The following is a 7,464-nucleotide window of genomic DNA, read 5'->3' as shown; positions in this document are numbered from 1 at the left end:
CGCGCCACACTCGCTCGTTACGAGTGTATCTATAATCGGATTGCTTATGCTTCTGGCACGACCGGAGAGATACACACGCGAGCCCGTCGCCGCAGTCACACGAATAATAAATAACAGTTTAAAAATATATATTAAAGAACGAATCACTTAATCGTACGGCATTGAAATGAAACAAAAATAGGTGGGTTGTATTTTCATTTCAACTGTATTTTCATTTCAATTCAACTTCAACTTCTCATCTGTATTTCGCCTTTGCGTACATATGTACACGACGGCATTTCCTTCGTCGACTGCACGCCGAAAGGGCCGCTGCGCCTCGCGTCCGTGCGTGCGAGCGAAAGGGCAGCTGGGTGTGAGCGAGAGCATCCGCGTGCGCCCTTCCGCGCTAGAATAACGAGCAAGAGCGAGCCAGCAGGTAGGCTCGCCGTTGGAGCACGAACGGCCGACGAAACCGACCAAGAAACCGTACGTATATACTCGCGCTGCGCTGCCGAGGCTGTCGAGCTGTTGCCGCTTCTTGTGCTGCTGCTGCTGCTGCCGTTGATGGTGGTTTGCAGCCCGCACTCTGTCTCTGTGGCTGTATGGCCGTGGTGTCCCTCGGGGGAGCCCTGTGGGCCACACAGGGACCTCTTGCTATGATGGCCCCGCCGCGCCTTGCATTCACTCGCAATCGAAGAATTCATTTTATTTGTGTTCAGCTTTCCATTGCCGTGGTGCGTGCGTTTTTCGGGTTCTCTAAATGTTGGTAGATTTGTTATAAACGTTTCCGTCATGCGCTCGTACGCCTGTAAATAAAAATATAACGATCCACGATGCTGGTTGCTACTGCTGCTGCTGCTGCTGCTGCTTCTGCTGTTATTGCTGCTATTTCCTGATGGTGGTGCTGTTGTTGTTGTTGCTCTCTCGACGCGCTTGTGAAACGGGGGGCGGAGCAAGCGCTAAGACACACCTCCCGATTTCGAGACACGAAATCATCGGGTGGCCGAGAGGCGAGAGACAACAACGAGCATATCCATAGCGAATGGTACGTACCTTGTGCTGTTTGTATCAAATGTATTCATATTTAATGTTTATTTTACATTATTATTTTTCCATCGCCCTCTCGCCTATCCTTCCCCACAGGGGCTCTGGCAAGGCGGCGAAATGCACTCACTTGCCAAAGACCCGAAACGCACAGCCCCTATCTGCGATTACTATTTGCTACTTATCGCCCAAGGAGTAGCAGCAGCGCGAAAACACGAAAGCCCGCTGCAGCCATGTCGACAAATGTCCATTAAAATCTCTCCTCGCTGTATATACATGCACATCTATATACCAACCACCATAATCGGCACACGGCACGAAACTTCGATTTCACTCCGCAAAATGTCAAAATTACAAAACGCTGTATCGGTAATTGTCTGCAAACCGGGTGCTCGAAATCGTTCTTTTTATTTTTCAAAGTTGAACCGATCCTTTCCGGTTGCAATGCTTATCATTTCGGTAAGTTCTGTCCAACATGTGGCCATGTTTATTGCTTTTAAACTTACATTCAAAATCCGTTTGTCTCATAAAACATGAATCAAATAAGTGATTTTCAAGAATTATGTTAACATATTTAGAGACAGGTGCTTTTTGGCAGCTGCAGCTTGCTGCTTTTTTACTCACGATAAGTTTTGCTCAAAATTTGGACACTTTTTCAATAACATTCACTCTTGAAATCCATCGGTATCAAAACACTCGAATCCAGGTAACTTGTCAACATTTTGTTTTCCGTTTCAAATCTAAACCTTCTACGTCATTATGCAAGCTCATCATGGGATTCACAACACAATTTCGAACTCGAAAGCCATTCAAGACCGATTTTTGTCAACAACAACCGCATTACTCATTTGAATATTACCATCAATACCATCGAATTGAAAGAAGAAGGATACTTTCTTATCTCCACCTAGGTCGCCCCGATTCCGTTCGGCGGGATTGAAATGTTTCATCATAGGAAAATGAGGGAAACTCGTCACGTAATGTTACGAATCGTTCCCAGAGCCCAAAGCTCGTGATGGACAGAACTGTAACGGGATATCTGCGTCTGTATCTATTTGCCATTTGCAACCTCATCGTGTGCCCCGTGTGATAAATGTTACTTCCAAGATTGGCTTTTGTCACTGCTCAAGCCACACAAGGCATAAAGGCGAGAAATGTGAAATGTCGGTTCTATTTTCCTGTTTTTCGGAAATAATAGAAAAAGGGTGCGCGTGAACGATTTTCCATTTTCAATCACCTTCCCGTGCGTCACGGTGGCTTGATGTCCCTATACGGCGCGCTATTGTGTGCCACCGCGTTATTTATCAAACCATTGACTGCAAAATGTCGTAATATTCATATTTCTATGCGATATTTTCGTCCGATAGATTTTCATGACATTTTTTCGTCCGTTTGGCCTTTGCTTCCCACTTCGACATAAATTTAATATGGCTTTTCGTATGTCACCACCGTAATGATGGCGCGGAGGAACTTATCCTTTTCCCGTTCGATCCTTTTCGCCTGCCGGGAACCAACGATACCATACGGTAACCGTGCACAACAAAAAGAAACGATGACTATTTATTATTTTTTATTGCACACATGCTTGCCTTATCAGGGCCTTTTTAACCAATCGATTCCATTCGAAACCGGAAAAATCGCAACCTCGGGGCTCGTCGTGAAATCGGAAATCCCAACGCGAAAGAATGCCAACCCATTTTAAAATCCTCCCCTCCGCATGCATTGGCCAAGGCACGCTCGGGTTGTGATGTAATTCAATTTGAGCCGAAATCTCTGTCCTGATTTAATTGTCTACACAATGACGAAGCTTTTCTCACATCCGCCCGGAAAACTAACCGATCTGACGGATTCCATAAATTGATATCTTCTCAAGTTCGTTCTCGCGAGTAAAGTAGCGCCGTTGAAATTCCAAACGAGGAAACAAAGAATAACGAATATTCACAACATGATAATCCTTTTTTAGGTTTTACTTCCCGTGCATGAGAATCGCTTTTCACAAAGCAAGTACGCATTTTCTCCCAAACATTCCGAATGCCTTCCCCAATATGCTCCGAAGTTTGACGAGTGGATGACGAGTGGAGGCACGGAAGCAATGCTTTGTCCTTCTACTTAACATGCTTTCAGCGTCAGCTTGGATGCATACTAGGGATTTTTATTACTAATACTGTAACACCCATGCCGAAGTAGTCCATTTGGCTGCCGTGATGCCGGTGCAGGACATTGTGCAGAGTCGTTATGAACAAGCTTATCGAGGAAAATTGCTTATGGATCATACTTGTATCGGTTCGTGCCGCGTACAAGCAAAGGTGGCGGTTCCGGTGGGCTCCCAAATGCGGCCGCGCCCTTATCGCGTCTAATTTATGATGAAGTGCCTCGCATACAAGTCCGAATGTTTCATAATCTCTTCAATTCGGGCGCTCGATGATCGCTCGAGTTGGTTATCGAGCTCGTACAGGTTATTACCGAACTACTCCTATCATCACATATTTTATGTTTTATCATCCTACACTCACGTCACTTTATTATCTCTGGCAGCACCGGAGCGACCAGAGTGCAATAAAAGCGCAATAATAAAGGATCAGAATCATCAACCCTGGTGCTGGTTTCACCCTACCCGCCCAAGAGAGGGTGAATTTTCGTTCGAAGAAAATCAATCGATTATCACCCTCCATATCTCCGCAGGGAGGGCCGCTGCGTTTTTATGAAGTCTTCCCAGTCAAGGTGGAGGGCGAAATTGCAGGCTTACGGGACAAGATTAGCCCCGGCGGTGGGGGTGAACACTGGTAAGCGGAACTCATCGGATAGTCTCGAGTAGAGAAAAATCTGCTCACCACGAAATTTCGACAAATGTTGCCAAGCGGGAATGCGACAACGCGCATACTAGCGAGTATTACTCAGCACTGCACCGAGCGAGCACTTCTTGCCGGTTATGCATGGGAATGCGCTCAACACAACCGTAGCGGTAAGCCGTCGCTGGGCGTTTAGAACAACTCCAAACACGACTATGCATGTGAATGTAGAGCATATTCCACAAAACACGCCCGTTTTTGCAAGGACCATGCGCAGAATCCATCCAAAGCAGCCCCATGATTCACCAAGACCCACCTCTACACGAAAGGATTTCCGAATTGGTAGTGCACTACTTTATATTGGCTTCCTTGCACTATGGTTCTGAGTCTCTCTTTTCCACGTGCCCTCTCATTCCCGTTCCTGCTGCATTATAGCAATTGTCCGTCCCTTTGAAATAGGAAATCCACGCGGCACTAGGCTGCCCACCTGCCCGCCGATCTTAAATGCAAATTAATTTCTTCTTATTACAATCTCCTTTGCATTTCGGGGGATTCTTTACGGCAACTGGTGAAAAAGGGCCAAGAAATCATTCCCCGGGCTGGCCGTTGCAGGAGGTAAGATACAAAATATCCCCCACTTAAGCACCCCCCGAAACAAGTTTGTATGCACAAGTTTATTAGTTCAATAACTCACAGCAATATTCAACATATGGTCCAGCTTTATTAGAATCCAGGTCCACCGCTCCATCTGGCCGACCCGCTGGTGCTCAAATTGGCTACAAATGATCTAATTCATTTTAAATGTTTCCCCTATTCATCTTCCGGGTGCTCCTCCGGTAAACTGGAAACCCGCAAACCACAAAAGTGAACTTCCTTCTACTGGCAAGTGCTTAAGAGGTTTACCGCCAACGTGGTACGAGTAACCATATTCCACCATCTACTTTTCCGATGTTGACTAATGCGACTGCCTACGGTAACCATGGTTTATGCTTACATAATCATGCCCAATGTCCTCTTAGCAACCTGAAAAGAAACGATTTGATTCAAAATCATCGTCACACTTCTCAGCGGATCAGTAATTCTAGTTACAGTAAATGCAGCAGCCCACGAAATCACCAGCATGGACCACCGTAGCATACAGCCAGAGGAACCTGCATGGTAAGATATTGTTGATGCTCGCTATCCCCTTTCCCGCTGCTCCACGGAGATCTAGTCTTCGAGTCCGGGTGTTCCATGCTTGACGAGATCGAATATCATTCTCTGAATTTCATTCGAATGAAAGCCGATATTCAAATTTGCCTGCCGATTTGTATTAGACCGAGCGGAAATCGAACGAAAAAATATCACCACACACACATACAGTGTGGACCAGCGCTCATCTTCAAGGGTGCAACTGTCGGAGCGAATTACCGAAGCGGCCAATCGTGGGCCCAGACTTCGTCGAAAGGACTGAAAATTAATCTCCCCCCCAGTGCCCGGAGAGCGAGGGAGAGGGGAAGGAACGAAACTTTCGCTAAAAAAACTCCGGGCTACCTGTCATTTAATAACTCACCAACAACCGAACGCAAAACTCGGGAAGCCCGCATCAATGATTTTTGGTTTAATATTTTTTCTTTCTTAATGTGCTCTCCTTGTGCGCGCTGTTGTCACTCCGCTTAAAACTCAATGTGGCTTTTGTGTTGTTTCACTTTTTTTCTCTCTTAACCAATAATGTTAGATTAAATTTCCAATCCCCTTTTCTTTCGTTTGGTTTTTGTTTGGGTATGGCATCAACGGTTCTTTTCCATTTCTTTACCTTTTTTGCTTGTATCGCTGCCGCCATCAAACTTACTGTTGACCAACATCCTCTATAATACCTCCAACGAAGATAATTTCATTTTTTTGTTTCCATCATCATGCGCCCGCACCAACCCCTCCGCACTGGCCGCGCACTCACGAAACTCCCAACGTCTTTCGGTTGATCTGGGGAGGAAAATCAATATTTCCGGTACACCACATCCCCCGTCCGAGAATTGGTTCGTCTTAAATTGTGTGGCTGATTTTCATATTTCGCCCCGTACGGTCTAAAACACTGCACAGGCTATCAACACCATTGGCCATTCAAGCGAAGTCCCTTAAACACACGTACACAAACAAGTGAATGCGATTCATAAACTGTGTATTTATCGTCTGTAATCGGCCGTTTGATGAAAAATAAACTTGTGAACAGACTTCTGCGGAGGCCACATCCAAATAAGCAAATCATGCTCCGCTTTTCCACAAAACACAACACCGCATTCTGCAACCCTACGTATGCAGAAAAGTATCCGTCCTGGGTCGGTGATTTTCCGTCCCCGAGCAAGAGCAAATAGAAATGCTTGAATAGATTCATTTCCATGCATTTTTCACCATGTTTTCCTCGACTACGAGCGACGACGGCTCGAATCGGCTGAGATTGCTATTTATTCGCCACCGCACAAGTTGAGACGGGGTGCTGCATTTTCCGGCGCGGGATTTGTAATTGAGAAAAACACTATTTGATTTGCCAGCCCGCTGCTGTTTGCTTTTTTGTGCTAAGGGGGATTTTGTTTTCCTACGCAATGAATGCTATCAGCACGAATGCAGCGACGTTGCATTCAAATGAATTCGTTCCATTTATGAGATCGCTCAGAAGTATGGTTACATCTGCTCAACCATCGTCTGCTTCTCATCCCATCTTGATGGGTTATTCCATTGCTTGTAGTGACATTTGTAAGGAACGATTTCTGCTGCCGGTCGCGTTCTGTTTCGCCTTCAATCCGCCTGGCACCGTGCCTCGCTGATTTTCACGGTTCGTGAGTCGGAAAACCTGTAGCTCAGCAATTATTAATTCATTCGTTCGGCTTCTGGCAGGCAAGCATTTTGGAGTGCTGCCCTAACCGAACCGATTACCAGCCAAATCCTTCTTGCATTCTCTCGGTGACCCAGGTGAAACAAGCCGCAACAACCCGCAAACTAACTTTAACTCATACCGCCTACCAGTTTGGGCGAGAGCTGGAGAAAGAATCCTTCCCGAGCCGGGGGACAGAAAAATTAAGGGAAAATCCGGTAGTGCTTCTTGGACATGCTTAAAACATTCAAACCGCCAGATCCTTTTCCCTTGTATGCCGGTTGCGGCAAAGCCTGTTGCTCTTAATGCCATCCAAGTAGCTTTGGACCTAATACCGCTACTGTTGCTTCCCGTACTGCTTCCTCGTCCTCTTTCCCAACCACCACTGCACTGTGCAGGCAAATACATCAACAGGTTAAATTTTCGTTAGATAATATTATTTCTATTTTCAACTCGTCTTCGAACCTCCCCCAATGTTATTACAACGAACGCCGTACGACCGTTCCCAGCTATTGTACCCTTTCTCGGGCGGAAAACCTCGATTTTCCTCCCACTCCACTGCTCACTTACTCGCTGAACCCCATTCTGGGCAACACCCCAATTTTCCCGAAAACTTCTTGAGCTCCCAAAAATCGTGAAATAATCCTTTCCAACTTTCTTCACGAAAACGGCTTCGGTTGAACCGAACCCATACCTCCCGCATTACGGCAACGAGGATATAAATTATTTGAATACCTAATAAAGGAAGGGTGTGCCCTTTTGTTTCATGTTTTTATTACACACAAATCTGAAGTTTCCATTTGC

Source organism: Anopheles coustani, chromosome 2, assembly GCF_943734705.1.
Source record: "Anopheles coustani chromosome 2, idAnoCousDA_361_x.2, whole genome shotgun sequence".
Classification (NCBI taxonomy): Eukaryota; Metazoa; Arthropoda; class Insecta; order Diptera; family Culicidae; genus Anopheles; species Anopheles coustani.
This window is presented reverse-complemented; position numbering follows the sequence as displayed.